Raw genomic sequence first — 27,898 nt, forward strand, 5'->3', positions numbered from 1 at the left:
TCTGAGTGAAAAAAATGTCAAGACTGAAATAAAGCTAGAGATTCCTGTGCAAATATCCTAGTATAAGGTAAAATAAGGTAAATGACCCCTGGACGGTTAAGTTCAGTCAAAGGCAACCATGGGGTGCAGTGTTCATCTCACTTCAGCCGAGGGAGCTGGTGTTTGCCTGCAGACAGCTTTCCGGGTCATGTGGCTTGCACGACTAAACCGCTTCTGGTGCAACGGGACATCGTGACGAGTGCCTGAGCGCATGGAAAACCATTTACCTTCCCGCCATAGCGGTACTTATTTATCTACTTGCACTGGCAGACTTTCGAACAGCTAGGTTCACAGAAGCTGGAACAGAGCAGCTGGAGCCCACCCTGTTATGCAAATTCGAACTGCCAACCTTCCGATCAGCAAGCCCAAGAGGCTCAGTTGTTTAGACCACAGCGTCACCCGCACAGCGCTGTATAAATCAGTTTCCCCACCTACTTAAGTATCAGAAGGAAAAAATTATTGCATTAACTTAGCAACATCATTGGTGCATGTACAAAAGTTTAAAAAGTTCTACTGTTTAATAATCTGAAGATTACACTCAAAAGTGCTTCTACATTTGAGATGACACACACACACACACACACACACACACACACACACACCCTAAATATTAAAGTTACTAAAAGCAGATTTGCCTGCAACAAGCAAGTTTGTAGGAATGAATGTTGTTTCATGTCAGAATACCAGTATTAAACAGTCTAGTTACTGACTTCAGCTGAAAACATGAGGTCTCACTAGATGGCATCATTTGTCTCCATTTCCTAAGATTGCAATTACTATATTGATTTAAGCACTATTTGTACTACTGAAGCAGGTTCTAAAACACAGCCATAATATACTAAAACCAGTTGCTGTCCATTACCCCTTCCCGACTATTAAAGGAGTACTGTGATGACATGGAATGTTTGCAAACATCCGGAAGCTTAGGAAAAACTTGCCAGGAGAAAAGTATTCACGAACAGTGCAGTTTCCATATGGAAAGATATAGTTACACTTGAGAGAAAGATTTCACACTAGGCCTACAGACCAGAGACATGCTTGCTGTTGGCAGTAGAGGCAGAGACAGGTGTGCAGAGCAGGTAGTTTTAAGGCTGGAAACCAGTGTGACGAACACTGGAACTACAGCAAGGAGGTTCAGTGGGCAGTGAGCTTCAAGACAGAAGGCCTGAAGTTCAGGTTAGTCATTTGACCATTACATAACTATCCAATAATGGTCAAGAATTTAAAGCACCACTTTAGAACTGCAAGACACGCTATGAGCCCAGGTTAGCTGTGAAATTAACTATTTGTAGCTATCAGTGATACACAGACAAGGAGTTTTGTTTAAAATGAAATAAACACATCACATTTCTTACTCTAACGGCCTCAGAGCAAATTTAAAGGTAAAGGGACCCCTGACCATTAGGTCCAGTCGTGGCCAACTCTGGGGTTGCGGCGCTCATCTCGCTTTATTGGCCGAGGGAGCCGGCATACAGTTTCCAGGTCATGTGGCCAGCATGACTAAGCCGCTTCTGGCAAATCAGAGCAGCGCACGGAAACGCTGTTTACCTTCTTGCCAGAGCGGTACCTATTTAACTACTTGCACTTTGACATGCTTTCGAACTGCTAGATTGGCAGGAGCTGGGTCCGAGCAACGGGAGCTCACCCCATCACGGGGATTTGAACCGCCGACCTTCTGATCGGTAAGTCCTAGGCTCTGTCCTAGGCACAGCGCCACCCACAAACTTAACAGCCATTTAAAAAAGATGTTGGCTTTTAAACATGTTTATCGACCTAGTACAGTAGTACCTCCGGTTGCGGACGGGATCCGTTCCAGAGTTCCAGTCAGATCCCAAGGTTTCCGGAACTGGAGGGACCACTTCTGTGCATGCACGCACGCATGGCGAAACACTTCTGGGTTTGCCGCTTTCGCAACCCAAACTTTTCGTTACCAAGGGTAATGTAAGCCAAGGTGCTACTGTACAGGGAAGGGATCGCCTACACCTAAGTAATGCATGTAACACAAAACTCCTCTTGAATTGGTGAGCAGGCAGGTTTTACACCTAACTTTTCCATCACATTATGCCACTACAAGGTGCAGATCTCCAACTAGAAAAATCATTTTGCTTTATGACATAACTTATTAAAAACACTCTAACACAATAGGCAATATTTGACCAATTTACAAGGCTAACCATCTATTCATTGAGGAAAGTAGGAATGAAAGGGGCAGAGGGAACTAGTGATACACTGGACATAGCAATGGGGGGTGGGAGTGCTTTGTTCTATAAAGAGGAAGGGGATTGCTTGCTTTTAAAAGGGAAAGAGCCTTCAATTAAAATACTTATATCCTACCCAAAGTTTATAAAGATAACCAGCCTCTCAAACACAGAAACTTTCCATAATGCTTTAATTTATCCATTCAACATGAAAGGTAGTTTTCCTTTCTCCAAACCACTTCTAAACTACAGCTTTTTGAGTCAAAAGAGCCCAAATTATTTAAATGTTTGTACTGACAAGAGGAAAATTTCTACCCCTAAGGCACAACCATCCAGTTTAAACCAAAATTAAATTTCTCTTCTGCTTCAACAGGGTGTATAGTCAAAAAAACCCTTTTCAAGTACCTACTACTACTGATGAGCTTTGAGCTATGGCTGCAAATACAAACACTTTTCTAGTTCCCTTTCTTACAGCAGCCACATCCTGTACCCCAAAAAGTTGCTATTCAACCAAGATTCAAACAAAGTGCATAAGGATTCGACCAGAGGTTTTAAATCACTCACAGGTGTGCTACGATAATACACTGGAGCAGGATTTGATACCTGCCCAGGTATTCTACGCTCTTTCCTCAGACTACACTAGTCTGATTTTAGAAAAGCCATTATTTTAAAGACTGAAAGAGATTAAGGGCAAGCAACACATGCATGTACATTACTATTACTGCAACATCAAGCAATGCATGCTGAAGTGTTCCCTTATCACCTCAAACACTATTTTTCAATAAAAGTAATTCAATAGAAGTAATTCACACACTAAGCTGCAAATCAGAGACAAAACAAATATGAAAGGATTCGCAGGTGTTAAGTGGCCCTGATGTCAGAGACAAACATATCACCTCAAATCAGTATAAATTATACTACAACCTTAAATAGTTGTTCAATTAAATTAAAAAGGTACCTCCAATTAATCAGTCAGCAGATTTTAAAGAACGAACGCGTAACATAAACAGCATTCTTAAACAAACAAAAATTACAATTGCAAGGAAAGTAACAGCGCCATCTTTATTCTATTTAAACATGTTGTATACAACTTAACTACAATCGTCTATAAATACTGTACAAGAAATACAATACAGAGGCATTCCTTTCTATACATGAGAACGCTGAGATAGAATTGATAACTGATACATGCACATATATAGAAATTCTGACTCTTAAGTGGATTAAGCCAAAGGCCCATCTGGTCCAGCAACCTGTTCTCACAGTGGCCAACCAGATGCCTATGGGAAATCCACAAGCAGAACCCAAGTGCAATAGTACTTCCCCCCCCACACTGTGTTCCCAGCAACTGGTATGCAGAGGTATATTGTCTCTGACCCTGGAGTGGTAAGCTTTAAACTGGCATGTGGAAACCTGAGTATTTTAAATGTACATATGGCCAAATGTCTGACTCAGCTTTCTCAAATGTATAGTATATGGCAGTTAACCTGATTAAAGCAATCTTAGTTTGTCATGAACTTGTCAATAGATGAAGTATGAATAAATTTGCTAACAAGGAAAAACCCATTGTTTTTAATAATGTATTTCTGGTACCACTTAATAGTCACTTAATAGTCAGAATGCCAATAGCAGGTGTGTGTACTATTGACCAAACTGCCAATTTAGACTTTATGGTCATTGAAGCACCTTTCAGGTAGCAGTCAACACAAAACCAGCCTTAGTACCGAGCCTGATTACAAAACCCAGCACAAAAAACTTCAACCATCTACAATTTAAGATGTGCAAGCGTATATAGCCAACAGAATTCATCTGTTCTCAAAATACTTTGAATAAAATAGCATTTTCCTTAGGGAAAGCACCCAACTATGATATAATGGAGTGTTTCCCAAACTTGGATCTTCAGCTGTTTTTGGACTACAACTCCCATCATCCCTAGATGTGGTCAAGAATGATGGGAATTGTAGTCCAAAAACAACTGGCAACCCAAGTTTGGGAAACACTGGTTTAATGTGATATGCTAACCAGGCCACTGACAAGTATTCTAACATGGAGGTGCTAAAGCTGAAAAGGTGCTTATTGTAAACTTATTAGAGAAAAATACAAAACGTAAGGGATTAGGTGGCAAGATCAAAGGTTCAACTCACTCCTTTAACAAAGATCACCTCTGCCTTCACAACCCACAAACTGCAGAAACATAGTGGAAAGCAGGAGTGTTTGTGGTGAGCTTTTGCAAAAAGCAGTAAAAAGCTGCATATGCCTTCTGTAGGAGTTTAGCATGATGGCCACATAAAATGCCTCTCCCTTTCCACAAGCCTCTGCTGATGTCAAATGTTTGACAGGCACCAGGACAACCACAAATAGTGGCTGGCTATCATGCAAAATAAAAGTCCTGCCGATGTCTGCAGAAAGATACAGCGGTACCTCATCTAGCATCTGCCTTGTCGAGCGCCCGTTCCATTGAATGTCTGCGGCATACCCAGAAGTACCGGAACGGGTTACTTCCGGGTTCGCCACTTGCGCATGTGCAGAAGTGCTAAATCGCACTTTGTGCATGGCAGAAGCGCAATTCACTCCGCGTGTGTGTGCTTTGTCCAGTGTCCTTTTCGGCCAGTGACCGGGGCTCCAGAACAGATCCCGGTCGCAAAATGAGGTACTACTGTACTTTCTTCAGATTGAAGGGATCTGTCATCAGCCTCTGGATATTTGGAATCTTTTGAAAGGAAAATGCAACATACTGACAAAATTTGCTTTGTTCCATGATGCTTTCCAGTAGAAAAACAGCATTAGACAGCAACTCGCCAAAGGCTACCTGAAAATCATGGTTGAACAGTCAGTTGACACACTGAAGCAGGAAATAACTCGGTATGACTTGGGAGGGCCTCAAAGACTAGAGAAAATGGAAAAGGGCAGGTTCAATAGTTATTAACTGGACACAAATGGATAGTTGGGTTATCAGAGAAGACTTTAAGTATAACATTTTTGTGATGTCTCAAAACAACTACACGTCAAGATTGTCAGATCTGAGAAAAAAGATTTTAATATTCTTATCTGATACATTAATTAAGACTCACAGGCCGCAAGCAAGATCTACTCTCCAAGCCTTTCCTCTTTCTCAGGAAGGGTGTGGGGACACGTTTCAGTGGCAAAACCTGCCTAACGTACATCATGCAAACCAACTACGTCCCACTCCTTGGATATGTACAGCCCCGGACTGCCAGGGAGATTCTAAAACTCATTGTTTGCAGTCTTATTTGTGAGCCAGGCTTCAGTGTCATATCGACACACTTCAGTTATGTTTTGTGTTTTTCAAACAGTTTTCAGTAGAGTTGGCATCAGTTTTTCCATTGTGTTTCAACCAATCAATTTAACTATGTGCTCTACCTGTTATATGAAGATCTCACCATGTGAACTGCTGGAAGTCTAATCTGCCATTCTGGGAAAGTAGGGTTTCTAGCTCTTCAACTGATCAGGCTAGCTGTGCCTTTAAAGGCAGATATTATTAGGTGCCATTGTTTAATAAAGATATTCAGCCTAGTGCACTAGATTCTGCAGAAGCTGCTGTTCAAGGCTGAAAAACAGGCCAGCATGGGTTGTCTGGTCAGTTGGCAACCCTAGAAAAGATAGATTTAAATATGTGAGTGAAGAAACCAATGGAAGTACGGAGATATAAACAACGATGTAGATGTACAAGAAAGAAAAATGGGTAGCAAGCTCTCAGAGTAGCACATTAAGGAGTGAACAAAAAAAAAGAGTAAATGTTAAAAGATGTAGGTGCAGATAGACTTTGCGGCAGAAAAAGTGAAAAACAGAAAGGATGTGCAGAAAAACCTGCTGGTATGGAAACATGAGAGTGCCACAGAGTGCAAAGAAAAAAGAAGGATTAGAGGTAGAGGCACAGAGACCCCAGGTGGAAAGGAAATATAAGGAGATGGCAACAGACTGTTGAGAAAAGTGTGCATGCTCCAATGTGTGGAGAGAGAAATATAGGGAGAGAATGTTTTAATAGGTTAGTACAGATAGAATGTGTTATGTGCAAAAGATTGTCAGACTGAATTGTATTCAGACACAGACTGTTCTGAAATTAAAATAGCTGTGCAGCCCTCTTTTAACAAAAATAAAAATAGCCCTCAGTGCTTTGGGTTGTCTCTTCCTACTCTGAAGCATCAGGTGTATCACAAATGGAGATGGGGGTCTGATCTATGATTCAAAAGGTTTCCTGGGGACAAATGTATGACGTGAGTTTCCCTGGACAGTTGGTATATTACACCACATGGACATGGTAACGTATATGAACATCTACTTTCTTGAACACTTGACCACAAGTTTGGAGATAGGAATTTATGCCTAGCATGAAAGCACCTAGTGCAGCCATGCAATTCCCCACTCACCTGCTTGCTGAAAACTGCACACTGCTCCATCACTGTGAAGAACTACTCCTGGCACTTTAAATCCTGGAGTACAAGAAAGTATATGTGCAGCCAGCAACAGAATATGTTTTCTATACTTAGAAATGAAGCAAAGGTATGGGCAGCAGCTCTACAGAAGAAGTAGGGCAACATGAGGTACAAGTAAAAAGAAAAGAGAAAGGCAGCTGGGAGAAAGAATCCTGTTAAGTGAAGGAGGGAGCTGCTAAGTGTTGCTTCAAAACTTAAAAGGCAGAGTTAGCAACTCTGAAGGTATTTGCATTTCTATTGCAAGGCCTGTCAACTTCTGCTTTTCAATTTTATGGTATATTTGAGATTATATTTTACAACATCAGGAACATACAGGCAAGACGATAGCATAACTAGGTACCAAATGAATGAGATCCACAAATGTGTATCTGTATACCCATTTAAATTTAGTTCAGAAAGGCTTCCATAAGAGTTCAGAGCACATAACATGAGAGGTTATTATGTACATTGGGGGAAACTATCTAGGTCCCAACCATGTTTAAAGCGTTATAGGCCCATGACCGGTACCTTAAGTTGCCTTATACTCTAAAAGTACCCCAAACCTATGCTTCTACTTGATTAAACGTTGGATCCATTCTTCTGGACTACAAGATCTGCCAACTATTATCACCATGATCCAGCATCCAGTACCTTGCCAGCATCCAAAATGGCTGACTGAGACAGACAGACAGATACACACACACCATTTTAATATGAAGTTCAGATTAGATATAAGGTATTCATTAGCTCTGATAAATGGAAGTTACATGAAATATAAGAGCTACAGCTTTTCTACTTATAATACGTAGCATGATGGTGGTCTTTGGTGCTAGATAAGCTGCCTCCTCCCTAGATAGAAACTACACAACAGTGCAACCCTATGCATGCTCACTCAGAAGTAATTCCTAATGTAATTCAATAGCACTTACTGCAAGGTAACCACACATAGAATTACAACCCAATTTGCAAGATCCAAACATACATGGATAGCAAGTACTTTCTACTACCATCACCAGTTGTATAAGGTGTGTATGCCCATAAACTCCAGTGTTCAAGGTAAAATGAAACCATTTTTCTTAGCATACAAAAGATTTACATTTTAAGGAAAATTCCCCATTACAACCTGCAACACACACACACACACACACACACACACACATGTGTGTGTGTGTGTGTGTTTATATATATATAGGTTTATTATGCAAAGGATAAGGGACAGCATGCCTTATCAACAAGCAAACTAAACCATTAAACAAGTATTTTCATATGTACAGGGTTAATCTTTTCCACTACGCACCTAAAATATACAGTCCAATCACTACCAACTATCCAAGAAGAAACACTGTCTCTTGCCTTTATTAGAAACTGGATCCCGAGGCAGTTGGACAATAACCTACCAACATGTGTGCCCAATAATAAAGTGTTTAAATCTTCATGAGAGTCACTTTTGCTGGTTTTTAGAATCTTACAAGGTTTACCACCTGCTATCTTCATGCCAAGACTAACTGTATCATGAGTAAAGTATTTCAAAAGAAATATTGCTGAACACAACAGATAAATCTAGAAGTTTTTCCTTCAAAAAATAGAATTTAAATTCATTGTGAACAAATCTGTTTTTAATCTCATGTCAAAAACCATTCGGAATGAGCCACAGTACTCAAGTTGTCACCTGTGAAACATTTATAAATGAGGTTGCTACAACCATTTCAGAACAGATCACCTAAAATAATCTATATTTACAAACCCAACAACCAATGACTGCTTGCTATTACTTAATTTCGCAATACACAAGGATGGGATTTCAGCGTATTCAGTTGCAGTTATAGTCTGTGGAACACAGCCATTAAGTAGAGGCAAAATGCAAAGGCATCTGCTTCCCTCTGGCTTGATTTTAATAGAAATACAACTTGCAAGGTAACACACATTTTAGTACAAATATTCACTATTATCGTTATTGTGTATTTGTAACACCAGTGGTACTGCCCAGAAATAACTATAGAGATGATAAGTATAGATATCATGTAGCCTGTGTGTCATTTTTGAAACACACCATGCACCTTGCTAATTCTGAGTTTTAAACTTTGACAGATGAAAGATAGTGAGCTCATGCTAACCAGAAACAGTCATGGGGTTTCATATTGGAAATATGTTGTAGAAACTTAGGAAGCTGCATTATGCCAAGTTAGATTACTGGTTCATCAAGCCCAGTCTCCTTTAGACAACTGAGCGACCCCAATACTCAATGTTATAAACTCAATAAGAAAAAGTAGTACTATAATATTAGAAGGGGCACTGCTAATCAATAATAGGAAATGCTCCCCTTGTCATAATCAGAGCATCAACACACATAGCTATGCTCCTCTTTCTCCATAAAGACAGCCATCTAGGTGATAGATTTGCTACCACTGCATCAATCCACACAAGAAACTGTTTTACAAATAGATCAACACCTAATTCAGAAACAGTTTGATCCATCTTTTATTTCAACTCATTTTTCTATTTGCATCCACTACGCCATAAATACTGTCACGTCTGATCTGATGATCATGTAGACTTCTACAATTGGAACTGAAGTTCTAAAATGTTAAGGACCATAAGGTACTGAAAGGTACTTATTCCATGTGTGATTATTTCTTCATACTTAGCCTAATTACTATAAGAAAAATACTAAATATTAGTATTTAAGATCAACTGCCAATGGGGGTTGTTTTGAGCAAGAGACAAAAGACCAAGAGACTACATCGGGTATGGATGTAGTGTGCATTTCTAGTATTCCTATGGTATCTCTTGTATGAATATAAATTCTACATAGTGATGCACTGTGCCTTTTGACACCCTTCGCTTTGTTCTCATTGCCACAGGATCTGCATTTGGTTGTATACATATACTATGTGAGTGTCATATCTATCCCCAGTTTCTATGGCTGCCTTTCACAATGTGTTGGCCTATGAATTTCATCCAACAGTAACTCCCATCAGCCTCAGTCAGCATAGCCAATGGTCAGAGATGATGGGGATTGTAGTCCAGCAGTATCTGAAGGGAACCACACTGAGGAAGATTGCTTTATGGCATAGTAATATTTTACATTTCTGTTTCTTTTGGAAATTGCTAAAGAATTATTAACCTCACATACTTCATATATCTTTGGCAGGGGGTAGGCTGAAGCTACAATAATAGAGGCATGTTTTAAGGGCAACAAGTGAATTAATGGCAGAGATAAATTTTCAACCAGGGACTTGCAGGCTCCCAGTCTCAGCCACCAACTCTTAAATGGATGAGCAACCTAAGCTTGATTTACAATGATAAAAGGCAAGGCATACTACTCTGTGAATCAGCAAATACCTTGAGTTCCTATACTTGCATTCGTAGAATGCGAGCAAAGCAGTTCAGTTATCTTAAACATCTCAAAGGGGTGGGGGTGGGGGATAAGTATAGCACAAGGAAAAATGACATTATTCAAGACTCTTACAACAGAATTTAATCAAATCTGCAGACCAAGAAGAGATAGGTACTTCAACCAGGAACCTCCTACCTTGTTTTAATGAAACTGGATCTTTGCCAGCATAGTCTTCTACATTAGGAGTGGTTACAGTAGGTACAAATTGGCAACAACAAGGTCAGATACTCCAAACGTTTATCAGTTAGTTTCCAGGTAAGTTGCTCACAAAAGTTTTTCCTCCAACTACATCCAACTTTTTACATCCAGGAAGTATACGTGCCAGCTGTCTGGAAGATGAATGTGAAGATATTCCTGGTCACCCATCTAAGTTCCCTTTGGGCAGGTAGTAGTGTGGCAAACAGGCAGCACTTTCTTCCTATGAAGTACACGCAGCAATCTTCCCCCTCAATCCCACACCTCATCCCACTACTGGCACCGAGAAGGCATCTTCATGAACTCACGTGGTGGTCACATCCAAAGCTTAGGCATACCACTTGGCGGAGATGGCAGGGTCATGAAAACTTTCGATGAAATGGGATAAATCCTAACGCCACCTTCCTCACATACAGACGCTTGCCCCGGGGAGGCTGCTTTGGTCAGCCTCGCCGGCCCACGCGGCATTCGAGGGCGCTTCCAAAATGTTCATAAGCGACACATGCAACTAAGCCATTAGTAAATCACTTTAACGTCGTGATAAACCACACAGAGGGGGAGAGAGAGAAGCCTGACATTCCGCTCTATTCCCAACCACAACCCCGGACTTGAAAGCAAGGAGTCAGGCTTAGCAGGTAGGAGCAGGAGGACCCTCGGCTCCTCTGCTCCCGACTCCCTTCCCCAAGAGGAGAGAGGCTGGCCGGGCGGCTGGGCGCCCCGCAGGGCGGGTAAATAGAAGCTCAAGGCTGCCGAGGATGATAATGCCGTGCATTGGCGGCGGCGTAATCCCGGCTACTTAGCCCGGCAGAGCAAACCGGAGACCAAGAAGCACCTTCACCTAACGGGCGCCCGGCGGCCCATTCTAAAGAGCAGCAGCAGCAGCCGCCGCCGCGCGTCGGCGGACGGGGAGATGAACGCTGACCAACCGGAGGGGCATGAGGGGAGAGCTCTCTCCCTTTCCCTCGCCCAGCTGCCGGCCCGGCGAGAAGGTGGCGGGCGGGCGGCCGGAGGCGCTGCTCCCGGGCTGCCCTCAAGGTCACGCCGCGCCTGGCTTCGAGGCGGCCGGCGTGGGCTCCCGTGGGAAGGAGCGACGCGGGCAGGGCCCAGGTCTCCTGCCCCTCACCCCCACCCCGCGGCCGCCTCCTTCCGGCAGGCTAATCCCCCAGCCCGCCTGGCCTGCGCTGCTCCGCGGCGCCTCGCCACCTGCGCCTCCGGAGGTGCCCCGTCCGACGCCCTCGCCGCGTCCTCTCTTGGGGCTGCCCGGCCGCACGCTGCCCACCCTTCCGCCTCTTACCTCAGGGTCCGCCGCCGCCGCCAAGCCCCACACGCGGCCAGCGCCGCCGCCGCCGCCTCCACCTCCAGTGCCTGCCTGCTGCACAGGGTCCCCCCACCCCGCCCCAGAGCGCGCGAGCCCCAGCCAAGCCCGCCTGAGACCGGGAGGGGACGGAGGGAGAGAGGGAGGGAGAGAGGAGGTGGCGGCAGCAGCAGCAGCCGGAGCGAGGGAGGGAAGGAAGGAGGGAGGGGGAGGAGGAGGAGGGAGCCGGGCGCCCTGCCCCGCCCTCCGCGGTAGCTCCCCAGCAGCAGCGCCTCGCCCTCGCTAGTCAGCGGCAGGCAGGCGTGCGGGCAGCGCTCGGCTCCCTTCGCCGAGCCATATGCCGCGCGGGAGGGAGCCGCTGCCTTCGCCGCCTCCCAGCCACAGGCGGCCCGGCTCGCTCTCCCTCTCCGCTGCCCGCACGCTCGCTCGCTCGCTCTCCACCGCGAAGGTCGGCCACTTACTAGTCCGTTCGCCCGCTTCTCCTCAGGCGAGCCCTCCTCCCCAAAGCGACGGTAGCCACCAGGTTCCGAACCGGCCCGACCGCCCCCCCTCACTCACACACTCACTCACACACTCTCCCCGGTCCCCGTCACGTGACAGGGTCTCGCTTGGGTTGGAGGAAGAGGCGGGGGTCTGAAGGCGCGGCGCCTTCACGGGTGAGGGGGGGCAGGCGGGGGAGAGAAAGGGCGGAGCCTCCGATTGGCACTGGCGCCTGAAGGGGCGGCGCGTGCCGCTTTCTCCGCCTCCCCGACCTCCCGCTATTGGTCGGAGTTGCCTGACGTGCTTGTTTCCATGACGTATGTGGGTCGGGCTGAGGCGTTTGATGAGGCCCGGCGGGCTCCGGGTCGTTGACTTTGCCACGAGCGTCTCCCTGGGGAGGGGTGGGGGGGAGGCTAAGGCGCTTTTGCCCCTCCTCTTCCACCTCACTTGCACGTCCCCGCCTTCCCCCCCCAGGAGGGCCACCCCCACTCCACAAACTGCGGGCAGGGGGTCGTCTGGCGCCCGCGCGGGTCGCTCTGGCAGTTGACTCACTTCAGGCTGGGAAAGGCGAGGGGCGTGTGGAGGAGGATTTGGGGAGGAAGCGGGGGGAGGGGGCGGTTAGAAGACCCAACTGCCAAAGGAGGCGGAGGTCACCGTTTGTCAGCTCGCGAGCGCGAAATATGCGCCCTCGAGGAGACCGCAGAGAAAACCCCGAGCGGCGGCCGTTCGCCCTTCCGAGCGGCGCCTGCGATTGAAATGACAGCACGAGAGACGGGACTTCGACGTGCCTGAGCGATGGGCCGTCTTAGGGAGGAGCGGGAGGTGGGCCTGAAGGGGTTAGAAGGCAGTGCACACAAGCCAATGCACACGACGTTCCCTCAGAGGGCCGGCATTTACAGACAGAGACCACGGAGGAGGGAGAGGCGACCGATTTCCGTCACTGACACTTGATGATGATGATGATCGGGGGAGGGGGCGCTGGGAGAGACCGGATCTCTCGCTCTGCCGCCTGTCATGTCCTCCCTGTCAGAACAAAGATGACGACGCGTGCTGCTGCTTCGTGTTTAGTCACTTCCTCGCCTTGCCAGAGCAGTTGCTTTTGAGGAGCCTCGCGGCAGCGTGTGCGTGAGAGGAAGGGGGTGAGGGACAAAGTGAAGAGCTGCCGTTTATATTAGAGATCATATGTATAAAAGCGTGGTGGTGCTCAGCCTTTAAATCCGTTTTATTCTCCCTCGACGTCGCTAGCCCAGTGCTAAACTGTTTGGTCCTGGGGATGCATTATAGCTGGGTGGCTTCCATGTTCTCTGGGTCAGCTGCACACACGGAGTTCAAATGAAAGTTGAGGTAACAGGGAAATTATGTTCACGTTTGGAGGAGAATCCTGCCTGTCTTTCACCAGACATCATACAAAAACACTGTGCCAAGTTTGTTTGAAGGTCTATGCCTGTGTTATGTATAGACCTGCACCAGGTCTGGATCTGTGTCTGGAAGTAGGAGGAACAGTGATCCACTGTATGGTTCCAATGTGATACAGATGTCAAAAATTACAGGAAACACATCCTGGTACAGACAGAGCATCAATGATGACAGTATTATGGAACCACAAGGCTTCCTAATTCTATTCATCATAAGTGGTACCTCGGGTTACAGACACTTCAGGTTACAGACGCTTCAGGTTACAGACTCTGCTAACCCAGAAATAGTTAAGAACTTTGCTTCAGGATGAGAACAGAAATCGTGCTCCGGCGGCGCAGTGGCAGCTGGAGGCCCCATTAGCTAAAGTGGTGCTTCAGGTTAAGAACAGTTTCAGGCTAAGAACAGACCTCCGGAACGAATTAAGTACTTAACCTGAGGTACCACTGTATTGGCGCCTTACTGAACACAGCTTCCACCTAAATCAGAGCTCCTGATTTAAGGTACACTTAAGCTGTTATTTCCACCTTCTGCTCATTGGCACTGTATTCCTGAAGAGGGGCAGATACTGCCTTCAACATGTTCAGTTCTCACACACCGGCTTTCACAGGGTTTCCCTATTCCGCATCCTCTCATTTTGCCAGGTGCAAATACTATAATGCTTATCCTTAGGCTGGTCCACACCCATTGTCTTCCAAGACACTTGTACTAAACTTAGAAGCCACATGAATGGAGTGCACTCTGAAGTAGTGCTACCTCTTGCTCAATCTTAACACAATGCTCTTCACATACAATTGCAATAAATGTTCACATACAAAAATGTGTCATAATATGTGACAGAAAAATGTAAATGTTACCGGGGTGGGAACACTTTAAAATATTAGGCATCCTGCTTCATTGCCCCCAGCTCATCCTAAATCTGCCTCTGGAGTCTGACTGTTGAAACTTGTGCTTGGCACATCTGAGTGATCTTTCATGTTCTTCAGTAAGTCCTAGCCTTATAACATTTTTCTTCTCTTGTGTCTTCTCATATCACTGGCAAAGCTTCCTGGGTGAGGTAGGGCTGGCTAATCTTCACTGTCACTGTCCATGGATGGAGCAAAAGATGCAATTTCAAAAGCACAATATTTACTCCAAAATCAACAACACAGAGGAGACTTGCTTGATTTCTCACAATACTCTTTTGGATCAAAGAAAGCTTTTTCTGACCAAAGAGATGTGGTGAAAGGGTTGTGGAGAAAGGCTAAGTTCCTTGTTATGTCTTATACAATGAAAGACAAAAAAGGACATGATAAAAGTTTTTCCTAATCATAAAAAAAATCATAGAATCATTTATTCTCTTTAATCCCATGACTAGCACAAGAAGAAAGAAATATGGAGGACAACAGTGGAATGGAAAGAAAACAAAAAAGGAAACAAAACCAATTTAACTAAATGTTTTCTACCTGCATTATGAGTTGGGCACTCTCATAAAGAATCCCAGCACTTAATGGGGGTCCCCATCAATAATTAAAGTAGTAATATTCCAAATTTATGTTTGAGATTCTTGGTGAATTTGAGCATATATAATTCAATAGAACAAGTGATATAAAAATAGGCACCTTTTTCTACCTTATCAGATTTCCTCTGGTAAGCTACCCAAATACTTGGGTAGTGAGGACATGATGGGCCCCGGACTGTAATGTTTCTTTTAAATTCTGTGCCTTATGCACACATACAAATGATTTTAAAGAAACACGCCTGGGGTGTTTGAAGTTATGGTGATAGGTTGGGGCCCAGCAGTGGGTAGGGTGAGGAGAGGCAATGCAGGGCACACTGCCTACTATAGAACAGGGCCCAAGAGTCAGTCAAAAGAATCCTATCAGATCTGTTGAAATGGCTATAAACTACTTTATGCTGTTTCTTATTTAGCCTCAGTTTGCCTCCCTCCCTGCATCTTTAAAGAATGCAATCAAATAAGAGTCACTGCAATATTTATTTCCTTTCTGAATGCAGCTGAGTATTACCTTATGCCAGATATATTTAGGTCAATTGAAAAATCAAAACAATGAACAGACGCATCCTGCAGACTAATTTATGTGATTCTCTTGCATGTCTTCCCAGTAGGAGAGAGTAAAAATACATCACATATACAAAATTCTCTTTCTCTCTGCAGGTCAGTGTCCTCATCTGTACTGATCACTGTGGCTCAGCAAGACTTTCCCAGACATTTTAAAAATTGCATTTGGGAACACAGCTTTTTGGGACTAGCAGATGTGTTCCACTCAGTTCTTCATTTTCTAGCTCCTAAGTGGAAATGGTAACTATAAAAAACTAATGAGATAAGTTCTTAAGGTTCAGACACTGAACCTGGTGATCTCGCTCTCTTTGAAATGCCATTTTTAATGCTACAGTTTTGCTTCTTCCCTGGAAATAATTATATCCTTTTGTTCCCATAAACAAGAGAAGAAGGTAGCAAATTCAGATACACATTTCCTCTCATCTACCAGGAGGCCTTAAATACAAAGCTGGCAAACCCTGTGGTCTGGTGGTGTGGTTTCTTAATTCTAGATCAGTAGTCTAGAACAATATTCTCATCCACAATTTTATTTTATTGTGGATGAAAAAGTTCACCTAATTCGGCACTGTCCACCAAGGTTTAGTACCCATCTGGCCATTTTTTATAGAAGCACCATCTCCCTGACCAGAAAACCTATTGATCCTGGAACAGGCTTAAAGAGTTTGCACTCTTTAAGTGTTGAGCCAGAGACACAGATTGGGGATATCAACCACATTGCTGCCCAGTGCCCTTCCTGACCAAGTTAGCCAAGATGGTATCTGGCATGGTATTGGAACGCCACAGGATGATAATTTTAGGTGACCCCAGAATCCATATGGATGCTGCTGTTGGGCTGGTTTGGGACTTCATGCCCCCATGAAAACTGGGGGGTTTCCTCAAAGGGTCATTGGTCCAACACATCAAGCAGGGTATACCCTTGATGCAGTCTTCTCCAAGTGATTTGAGGGATGAAGCAATGAACTCCCTTGCCACAGCCACACCATTATCTAGTGACCTTTGGATTGGTGGTGACAATTTCCCTCCCACTCCTGCAAGAGTGGAGGCCTTTGGGTAGTGTTTGGATAGCCTGCCCCCAGAGACTGATAGGACATGACACATTCCTGAATGCTCTAGGGTTCTTTTCAGAGGGGAAAGGTGATGATTTTGTCTCAGCTCTAGTCTCACGATGGAATGGTGAGATGAGATGGATGGTTGACACTTGAGCACTGTCTCCAATGGCTCCTTGATACTCTGGGCAGCTGTAGGATATGAAGCAAGCCAGATGAATGACTAGAGTGCAACTGACACAAGTGAAGTCAATCGAGAGGAGGTCACTGCACATAATGTGGCAGTGCAAGTAGTGAAGAAGGCTCAATCCACAGTCTCTTGTATCCTACAGCAGCCAGCAGGCAGAGATTTTTTGGGTGGCCCAGAAGTTGCTGAGAGCTGATAGGACTGGGTCTGGCTTTAGTCATCCTGGTGGGTGACCTTGGCTGAGAGTGAAACAAGGGTTGCACATTACCAAGGTCCACCCCTGTTGGGAGAGTGTTTCTAATGTCCCAGGCAATTACACTACAGGGTGCTGCAAGGCATTATCTTGTCCCCTATGCCATTTAACATCTACATGAAGCAACTGGCAGCAGTCATTAGGAACTTTGGGGCAAGGTGCCACCCGTGTGTTGATCACACTTTGTTCTATTTCTCACTGACATCTGGAGCAGCAGAAGCTGTGCATGCCTTGGACTGGTGCCTGGGTGCAATGGTGGGCTGAATGAGGGAAAATAAACTGAACTTCAATCCTGGCAAGATGGGGGTCGCTGTGAGAGAGTAGGTCCTGTGTCTGACAAATTGGCCGGTTGCCTGCTTTGGATGGGGTTGTACTCTTACCTTTGGTCCCTTACCTTTCCCGCCCTGATTTGGCCACAGTGATCCATGCGATGGTCACCTCCCGGCTTGACTACTGTAACTCACTCTACGCAGGGCTCCCCTTGAAGTTGTCCCAGAAACTCCAGCGGGTACAGAATGCCACAGTGAGGCTCCTTACGGGGTCCTCACCGAGGGACCACATTCACCCAGTGCTTTTCCAGCTGCACTGGCTCCCGGTGGAGTACAGGGTCAGGTTTAAGGTGCTGGTTTTGACCTTTATAGCCCTTTGTGGCCTAGGACCCTCGTACCTATGGGACCGCCTCTCCTGGTATGCCCCGTGGAGGACCTTAAGGTCCATAAATAGCAACACTCTAGAAGTCCAGGGCCCTAAGGAAGTCAGATTAGCCTCAACCAGGGCCAGGGCCTTTTCAATACTGGCTCCGGCCTGGTGGAACACTCTGTCTCAAGAGACCAGGGCCCTGTGGGATTTGATTTCTTTCTGCAGGGCCTATAAGACAGAGTTGTTCCACCTGGCCTTTGGCTTGGAATCAGCCTGATCCCCTCCCCCTCTTTCCTTTTCCTTCTGTGATGGAACCTTTATTTGGGGACTTCCCTGGCTTTTTTCTGGCCCACGTAGGACCAGTCTGGATAGTTGACCTTGGTGAAGATTTGATGTTTTCTTCCCCCAAACAGTTTTTGATCTGGGCTTCCACTGAAATGAGGCTGCATTTTAAGTTGTATTTTAATCCTGTTTTTAAGTTGTATTTTAATCAATTGTTTTTATACCTGATGTTAGCTGCCCTGAGCCCAGTCTTGGCCAGGAAGGGTGGGGTATAAATAATTTTATTACTACTACTACTACTACTACTACTACTCCCTTTGAAGGATCCGATTCACAGTCTGGGTGTGCTTCTGGAGCCAGCTTTGTTACTGTAGCCTCAGTTAGCCTCAGTGGCTAGGAGTACCTTTTATCAGCTTCAGCTGGTTTGACAGCTATGGCTGTTCCTGAATAGTTTAGCTTGACAATGGTAGTTGGTAACTTCAAAACTGAATTACTGCAACACACTCCATGTGGGGCTCCCCTTGAATTTGGGCCTGAAGCTACAGTTAGCACACTTGCTGAACAGAATGACAACCTGACACTCCTGTTCGGAACTCTGCACTGCCTGCCAATTGTATCCATGCATCTATGATCTTAGGACTGGACTACTGCAATGCACTCTTTGTGGGACTGCCTTTGGACCTGATCTTGAAGCTTAAGCTAGTGCAGAATACAGTGGTTAGACTGCTGATAGGGGCAGACAGCCAACAGCATGTGACACCTCTGCTAAAATATCTGCACTTGCTGCCCATATGCTACTGGTCCAGGTTCAAAGCCCAGGACAACTTGAGCCCAGGATATCCTAACGGCTGCCTGTGGCGTTACATCCAAGCTCAGTCACCAAGGCCACCTGGGGAATAGATGTTAGTTGCCTTCTGTGTTTCAGAAGGCTGACTAGAAGCTTCATCCAAAAGTTGGGCATTTAGAGTTGCTGGTCCCATGCTATGGGAATACTCTTCCAGCAGAAATTTAGCAGCCATCATTGCGGCCAACCTTCAGACATATCTTGAAGATATTTTTTATGTTGAAAGGCTTATTCAGTTGCTTAAACTTTTAAAAAGTGAGCCAGCCATTCTTATCATTTTGTATTGTTTGTATGGTGCTTTATGCCTTATATACTTTAAATTTTGTTGCATAATACCCTGATACTTTATTTGAGAGGTGATCTATAAATATTCCAACAAGCAAGCAAGCAAGCAAGCAAGCAAGCAAACAAATAATAAACTTGCAGTAGCTCATATTGGTAAAGCCTATCTCCAGCATTCTCTGTCTAATAGGCAATCCAGCACCAGTTATGTCTTGCAGATTTGCAAAAGTCAAAGAAAATACTACATATTGGTACAGCTAATCAGTACAAATCCTGGATTAAGCCTAGTACAGCAACTATGCTGGCACATCTCTACTTTTTAAACACTTTACTCCAATATTTTTAATGTGGATCTTGTAATCATATTACAAAATCTAGAAATGAATGTTATAAGATTAATTTGACAAGGTTGCCTCAGCCTTCTTTTATTACTCCTTTATTACTCTACATGGTGGTGGGCAGAAAAGAGGGTTTATCACATAATGCTTTCCTCTTGAGTAAGTGGGAGTAGAGATTACTGTCTTCACACAAGCTTGTTGTCAGCAAGAATAGCTTGCCATAATTAATTGCTACATGAAGTAATTTATTCCTTTTCTGAGCTAAATGGGTACCTTGAAGTCAAAATGCCTCTTGCAGTAGCTCCTGGGGATGTATGATGGTGTGATGCACAATCCATCAGGAACATTAAAAAAAAACCTAGTGTATTGGTTCACAAGGGGGAGGGAACCTCCAAAATCCACTGTGGGGAAAACCTTTATTTGGACTAACCAGAATGTTACAGAAGCTTCTGAGTTTCCAGAATGCTTCATCAGGCAGGATGTTACACAAAGCAGGGGTGACAGGGAGGAATAATTATAATAATCCTAATAATAGTTTAAAATTAGGCCAATGTTGTTGCCTATCCTGACCCTCACTGCTGAATTTCTGTTTCTACCAAATTCTTTAATGCACAGATCTGATTGATGCATAGGCAAAGCACAGCTTGTGAATTACATAGTTAAGTGTGAGCTGAAACATTGACCCAACAAGCTACACACACTCTGTCTCTTCCTATTCTACAGTGGAGTGGGCACAAGCCTTAGCATGGCAAACAACAGGTGTCTGTGCTCTGGGCAAGCAAACAGGCACTTCTGTGATTGGGATGAACCTGTGAGCTTTGTTTGTGCCAGTGCTAGCATCTCCATGTCCTTGGAGCTGGCTCAGTATCCTACTTTCTCTCAGATGCCTACTCCTAGCTTTGATTCTGATGCTGGTGATCCCAACATTGGGAAGCAGTGATGTCAAGGCACTATGGCCTTGGAGCTGAAGACTTTCACAACCCCTTTCCCCTAGGCTCAAGGAACAATGTGCCTCTCACACTAACTTGTAGTTCAACAGCACAAGGGACAGGTCATGGCCATGGAATGTGGGATAAGCAGCCCCTTTAAGACAGTTCTCCAAAAGAGGTCAGAGGTAGACTGGTAGTCTTCATTTCTGAACCTCTCTGAAACAAATTGTTAATTAGGAGCTCTCCTTGGTCCTGTAACCAACCAACCTTCCATGCTGCTTCCTCCATGGGACCAGTAGTGGACAGGAAGGGACAATGTCCGTTTTTTCTCTTGAAAAAGTATGACGGTATTCATTAGTGGTAGATCTATTACTGCTGCTATTAGTACTACTGTGAAGTATTTAGTTAAACTATCTTGTCTGAACTGCACTGGCTACCAATTAGTTTCTGGCCCCAATTTAAAGTGCTGGTTTTGACTTATAAAGTCTTATGTGGCTCAGGACCCCAATACTTCAATGCCTCTCCCCTTACGAACTGACCTGGACCCTGCAATCCTCTTCTGAGGTCCTTCCTCTTCACATGGGAAGTCAAAAGAGTGGCCAAAATCTCCCTGAAGGTGTTGAGACGTCATTCCCGGAGGTTGGAAGCTGCCCATGATTGAACATGCAAGCCTGGTAGACCTTTATCTTGTTCTGTGTTGCACATTGCCTGGATACCTATGTTAAAGGCAGAACATAAGTTTTTCTAAGGGATAAATAAACCAGATTGTAACATCCTATGGTGTACATTTAAATTAGTTGCCTGTATTGCCTTGCCAAGTGATGATGAGAACTTCTGATCAGATGCAGAACTGTGGTGTGATTTTCTTATTGCTTGGCAGGAGGTCTTAATACAGTTTTTCTTTTGAAGTTGTGATTCATGCCATTGGCTGACAGTGGTGGTGGTAAAACTTACAACATGATGTTACTGCATTACATAGGGATGGCTTCCAAATGTTACACCAGAGAGAGGAAGAACTCACCACAGGGATGCTGTTTTCACCACCCTTTGCTTAGTGTGCATACCATTTAGCTCAGTTTCAAGACTCAACAGACCCTCACCAGTAATCCTGTTCCAGACATAGGGAGCAGCATGGCAGAAAGTACAGGGGCAGGAATGGGACAAATGGAAGGCCTAACCTGTGCAAGAAAGGGGGGACTGAGATTGAAGAGCATGAGGAGAGGCAGAGAGATGGAGTTTTAAATAAAGGCCTTGCTGGTAAATGTTGGAATGAAAACTAATGCATCCACTGCATTGTGTGTGTTTTTTAAAATGAAAGCAAACCTCTCTGATACTGTCTGTTTGATGAGATCTCAACAGTTCTCTTCACAATAAACTGCTTCTCTTTTTGATAGTCTACGTCTGAGGAGATGAACTTTCCCCCCCACAAGCAACAAAGAGCTATAATTATGTCATTGATTAAAACCCCTTCAGAAGAAAATACACAAACTATACGAGATAAGAAGATACAAAATATACCGAAGCTACGCTTGTAAAAGAATAATAGATTCACTGCTAACTGGAAGAGTAAAATAGATCACTTGGATGCCTCTAAGTGCAATCCTAAACATCAGGGTGGTCGAACACATGGCCTGTGACCCATGAGGCCTTGCCTTCAGCCCTGCTAGCGCCCTTCAGCGGCTCTGCTCTTCCACCCTTTCCCATAAGAGCTTCTCCTCCCGCTGGTTGGTTGCTTGGCCCCTCTTCCCTCAACAACAAAAGAGTGCTGCTCTCTTTTGACAGCTGGGTGGTGAGTGGCTGCCTGCCAGGGATTGCAGGAGTCTGGGCTAGATGACCGTTAGGGGTCCCCTTCCAATTCTAAAGATCCCCCCACTCAGTTAACGACTGGCCTGACGGGGCCACATGTGTGGGGAAGACGGTGGTGGCTGTGGCAACTGGCAGGCAAGTGAGGTGGATTAGGCGGCTGTTGTCCCCCTCCTCCCCCAACCCCATGCACTCTTCTTCATGGGGCTCAAATCATTTGGACTAGAAGGCTTCTAAAATAATGTCATTATTACTGCTGTTGCTATTATATTTATTTATACCCCGGTTTTTTATCCTGACAGGGACTCAATGTCCCTGACAGGGAGTCGACCTATTAGTTGTGTATTTAATCATATATATTCAATTTAATATATTAAATGTTTATATTAAATAATATTAACTATAATGAAAACACTTTAATTCATGATATGTAAATCTAATTCCATGTGTGACCCACAGGTTCTGTGGTGAAGTACTCTTGTGGCACACTTGGTCTGAGAAGTTGAACCACCCTGCTGTACATCTCTACTCAAAAATAAGTCACATTGAATTCAGGAAGGCTTAAAGGTAAAGGTACCCCTGCCCATACGGGCCAGTCTTGACAGACTCTAGAGTTGTGCGCTCATCTCGCTCAAGAGGCCGGGAGCCAGCGCTGTCTGCAGACACTTCCGGGTCACATGGCCAGCGTGACGAAGCTGCTCCGGCGAACCGGCATCAGAGCAGCACACGGAAAAGCCGTTTACCTTCCCGCTATAAAGCGGTACCTATTTATCTACTCGCACTTAAGGGTGCTTTCGAACTGCTAGGTGGGCAGGAGCTGGACTGAACGACGGGACCTCACCCCGCCGCGGGGATTCGAACCGCCGACCACGCGATCGGCAAGTCCTAGGCACTGAGGTTTTACCCACAGCGCCACCCGCGTCCCTATGCGCCACCCTATTCAGGAAGGCTTATGCTCAGGTAAATGAATTGCAGCCAGATTTTCAGTTCTAGTGTGGTGGAGCTCCCATGATTTTTGGAGGATGTTTGCCCAAATTTGCAGTAAATTTCATCTGATAGAAATTTAGCAGCAGCTGCCTTTCCTGTCACTTCACCTCTATAAACTTCATTAATGAACTCCTGAATATCAGGATAGATAGAAAGAAAGATGGCAGTCCTACTGTTGGATTTTTGTAGACTTGATTCTCACTGCTTAGAAACTGCAAAAGCTAGCACTCCTTACCAAAAAGATATGGTTTGTTTTTTTCCTGAATCCACCAGTTAGACAGAAGAGCTTCTCCTGAAACAAGATGGCAATTGTTATATATATTTTTCTCTTTTTCCTTGGTCCCCAGCATTTTCATATGGATAATACATGAAAGCTGTTAAGCTAAATGGTCTGTATGAGTAAGGCTGAAACTTTTATTTGTTAATTTTATAGAGCTGTTAGTTAGAGATAAACACTTTGACTCCTACACTCATCCTAATCTCCATATGTTCAGTTATCATAGTCACATAAGCACACAAGAGAATAAAATTTCAGGAAACAGTTATCTGCATGTCACAATAATGTTTCCTTGGAGGTACTAATTTCTATCAATATATTTGACTTTCATAGCCTTACTAATAATTACTCACAAAATCTATATACTTAGTACCATGTTCATAAACAATAGAATCTCTACTTCTCAGTAAAGGTTTAACAGACAAAATAAATTGAGCTTTCAGCAATGGGACTTTATTACTTTTTCAGTGTGCAGCATAATATTTTCACCATGATGGTATGAAATATGTCAAATAAACTGCTCTAAAATATTTTCACTTACATTCCTAAGATTCCTTTTTGCCTGGTGCCCCAACTAAGCCAATGAGCCCTACCCACTACTAATACTTTGAGAATAAGTCTCTCTGTGATTTATCAACCTTAGTTCTTTTTTATTAAATGTTTTATTTACCAGAGAATTGGAGAAGGGGTGGTCGTCCAGCAATTTTTCCTTCCACCAAACCACCAAATATCTCATTGCATCTTTCATTTATTCTCTTTTAAAATTAAGTGTGTCATATGTTTGAAAAAAGCATTTAAGGATGGGGAGGGTACTATGTAGAGTTAGTTAAAGGAACTGTCTGATGCTATGCATGTTTATTCTGAAGGATTGAGTTTAATGCAGTCTACTTCCAAATAAGTGTGCCTAGGATTGCAGCCTTAGGGAATGTTGATGTGGATTCACAATGGGTCATTAACATTACCATTTTCTCCTGCTACAGAGAATCAGATCTTTGCATACCTAGTCTTGAAGATTTTCTAATGTTTAGGCCCGACAAAGAATGAGAAAGACTCCCATTTCTCCTGGTCCAGAGAGCCATGATACAGTTTGCAGGAAAGGGAACATAAGTACAGTGGTACCTCTGGTTAAGAATTTAATTCGTTCTGGAGGTCTGTTCTTAACCTGAAACTGTTCTTAACCTGAGGTACCACTTTAGCTAATGGGGCCTCCCACTGCCACTGCGCCGCTGCCGCCCAATTTCTTTTCTCATCCTGAAGCAAAGTTCTTAACCCAAGGTACAATTTCTGGGTTAGCGGAGTCTGTAACCTGAAGCGTCTGTAACCCAAGGTACCACTGTGCTGATTCTATAAAAATAATTAATGAAATGCTTGTGTAGCATAGAATTTATTTTATGTTTGAAGTGAGTCAAACATAATATATTCCCCCTTCCTCCACTTTCCCTCAGTGATGTAGATTGCATTTGATTTTTGAAGGCTCCATTTTCTGGTGACAATGCACGCTAAAAAAATTGTTTCTAATGACTCAATCATCCTACACATTGAATTTAAAACAAGGAGGATGCCTCATACCTTCAAGAATCTTTGCAAATGGTCTGACACAAACCTCCATCCTTATACAATTATCCATGTATTTGGCAAATCTTTCCTGCATATGGTCCCAACATATTAGGGACTCTGGCCACAGACCAGGGGCCTTTCATATATTAGCATGTGCTTAATTCAATAAACTCAGCTGAACCACTACAAATAAGCCTGCTGCTTCAGCCTCTGAAGTACATTCTCTTGATGAGCCCAGGTAACACACACCACTCATGTTTTCTGATAAATAAAGTGTAATCATTAACATTAATCCTCTTTCTTATGAATAACAACCTTTCCTTGACTGATTCTCCCTTAGGCCTCTAGCCATGCCAGTGTTTTCTCTTGACTTCCTGCCACTTGTTGTCTTTACCCACCCCCCCTCCCCAAGCAAGTAGAGATTGTGATAGGAAGATGCCTCACCACTTATTTGTGTCATCGGCTTAGTTCTCAGAATTTGGTAAGCCAAACATGTGTAATCTCTCTGAGCACCTCCTAGCTGCTTTGCTCCTTCACTGTCCTTTTTGCTCCTGCACTGTGCTAAGCTAAGGTTTGGGCTTAGAGTGTCATGCAGTGGCACAGTGGCACCCGGTGCAAAGCAAGTATTGCGCCCCCTAACCCGTGTACCCTGCTTGGCACACTCCCAAACAATGTATATAATCAGTGTAAAGAGCACCTAGGTACTGATAGGTGTAGGCCCTGGTTGTCGTTATCAATTATATGTGAGTTGACAGAGCATGCACCAGCCCAAGGCTTACTCTATATGCTTGGAGTGTGAGAACTGCCCAAAGAGACACAGATTAAAACAGAATCCCATCCTTCAAATTCTGTAAATCGCTTATAGAAAGCAATATGTAAAGTAGAAAGGGCTAGATTAAGGAGCCAGGAAGTTTATAAGGAGCTATTGTATATGGCAGTTCTCCAAGATTTCAGGCAAATATGTTTGCTTGCTTGTTTATTATATACCCCACCTTTTATCTAAAAAGTTCAATGTGGCTTATGGAGTTCTCCTCTTCCTATTTTATCCTTGCAACAACTTTGCGAGGTAGGTTAGGCTGAGAAGCAATGACTGGCCCAAGATCACCCTGCAAGCTTCATGGCTGAGCAAGGATTTGAACCCTGGTCTCACAAGTCCAGTCGAACCACCCTAACCACACAAGTGCACTCTAACCACTGTATCACAATTATTCTTCATTGTTATTTTAATTAGAAATTTCAAGTAGTTTTCAACTACTTAACTACAATCTTATGAATTGAACCTGAGAACATATAAATTCAAAGCATGTGCTTTGAGTCATGCGTTCTCCCTATGTTGCTCAGCTACTTCTCTACAATGTTATCAAATAAATGTATTTAGCAAAAATCCAGACCCTTTTACTCCTTTATAGGATCTGATAGGAAATGAACAATGGTAGTATGGCTCTAACAGAGAGCTGAGACTTCGCATCTACAAAAGAAATACTATTCTGCACAGACCAGAGTCAGTTGTCTGATGCATGTATGACAGGTTGTGCAAAGATGTAGTGATTATTGTGGGGACTGAAATCCACACATGACTTGTTAAAAGTCAATAAACTTAGAAATAAAAAACCCAATCAATTTTATGACCCATCTACAATAATCTATAATAAACCCATGTTAACCACATTCTTTTCTCTCTCTCTTTTTTGGAACACATAAACTATAATTACTTATTTCATTGGAGCAGTCTATAGCAGAGTGCCTTCAGGAAATGACTTACATAGAGAAGCTGCATGAGAACAAATCTCCTAATGCTAATTTATCTATCCTGATCTTTAACACAGATTTAGCACATTCTTTTGCAGACATAAAATAAAAAGTGCCTATTTACCCAATTTCCCTGAGGTCTGAGCAGCTATTAGAACCCAGTCCAAGTTCGTCCTGAAACTTGGATTTTTGGGAAACAAGATGAAAAACATAACAAAATCATTCCTAAAAGCACACCCACTTCTTATTTGTGCAGTGGTTTCCATCATGCTAATATACGTTCTCTTTCATGTGTTTTCTAGGAGTGTGCATTAGCTCTCTGTTTACCCCAAATAACAAGACAAATCAGGGTGCTCCACGTCATCTTTCATGCTACCAAGCTGGATCACACCATGGGCAAGATGTGTTGAGGAGGATTAGCAGAGTCCACAACAAACAGGAAGTGTTGCCTCAGTTTGCCCATAAGGTTTTCTGAGAAACAAAGCCAAGCACCCAGACCTCTAAAGGGGAAGGGCCAGAAAGGAGATGGCTGGGCTGTGGAGACTGGTCTATTAGGGTATATGTGGCATTGCCCCATTAACCTGTCATTAACCTGGGCAGCCCCTACTTACCTGCTTCCTTACAAGCAATCAGGGGAGGGTCTTCCTGTCATTGGCTCTGGCTCCACCTACTTTGGGCTCTCTGGCTTCTGCCCTACCAGGCTCAATGGACAATAATCACTAGAGGGTCCAGAGGGGCCATGGCCCCTGCCACACATTTTTGAGGGGGCACAATCAGGCACCCCCACAATAAGCACAGAGCCCTGGCAGCGGGTGAGTTGGTCTAGTGGTCAGGTGGATGGAGGCAGCAGGCGAGGAGCCTGCTGGAGGCGGGCTCCGTTCGCCCTCCAAGTGGACTCCACACGCACCCCCCTAGCATGTGCCCCCACCCCAGCTGCCCAGTACACCAGGGGAGTGCAACACGTGCCCCGTCCCGGGTGCCAGCAACCCTTGCTACGCTGCTGATAGCCACCACTATGGTGGTGGGTGGAGGGGTGAGAAGTAACTGGTTGTCATAAAGATTTAGGACAGAAGTAGTCAATGTCATGCCATTGTTTCCTGCGAGTCTTAAGCCTGTCTAAACAATGGATATCACACTGTGAAGAGCAGAGCATAAATAAAAGAGTTCAGAAAATGTGCTGCTTTAGGAAGTAAATT

At 44.3% G+C, this 27,898-nt stretch overlaps 1 protein-coding gene across 9 annotated transcripts in view; it reads right to left on the bottom strand.

Annotated features, from left to right (window-relative positions):
- ATP2B1 (ATPase plasma membrane Ca2+ transporting 1) overlaps positions 1-12,199 on the bottom strand; it is a 65,005-nt gene extending 52,806 nt beyond the window's left edge. For 3 of the 9 annotated variants that reach the window (XM_083573411.1, XM_083573406.1, XM_083573413.1), the window contains exon 1: positions 11,557-11,760. The gene's annotated coding sequence lies outside the window, so the exon portion shown is untranslated. The other 6 variants (XM_083573409.1, XM_083573407.1, XM_083573410.1 and 3 more) reach the window with 4 other exon arrangements.
- Positions 12,200-27,898: the final 15,699 nt, after the last annotated feature.

Source organism: Podarcis filfolensis (genome assembly GCF_964270895.1).
Source record: "Podarcis filfolensis genome assembly, chromosome: 10".
Taxonomy (NCBI): Eukaryota; Metazoa; Chordata; class Lepidosauria; order Squamata; family Lacertidae; genus Podarcis; species Podarcis filfolensis.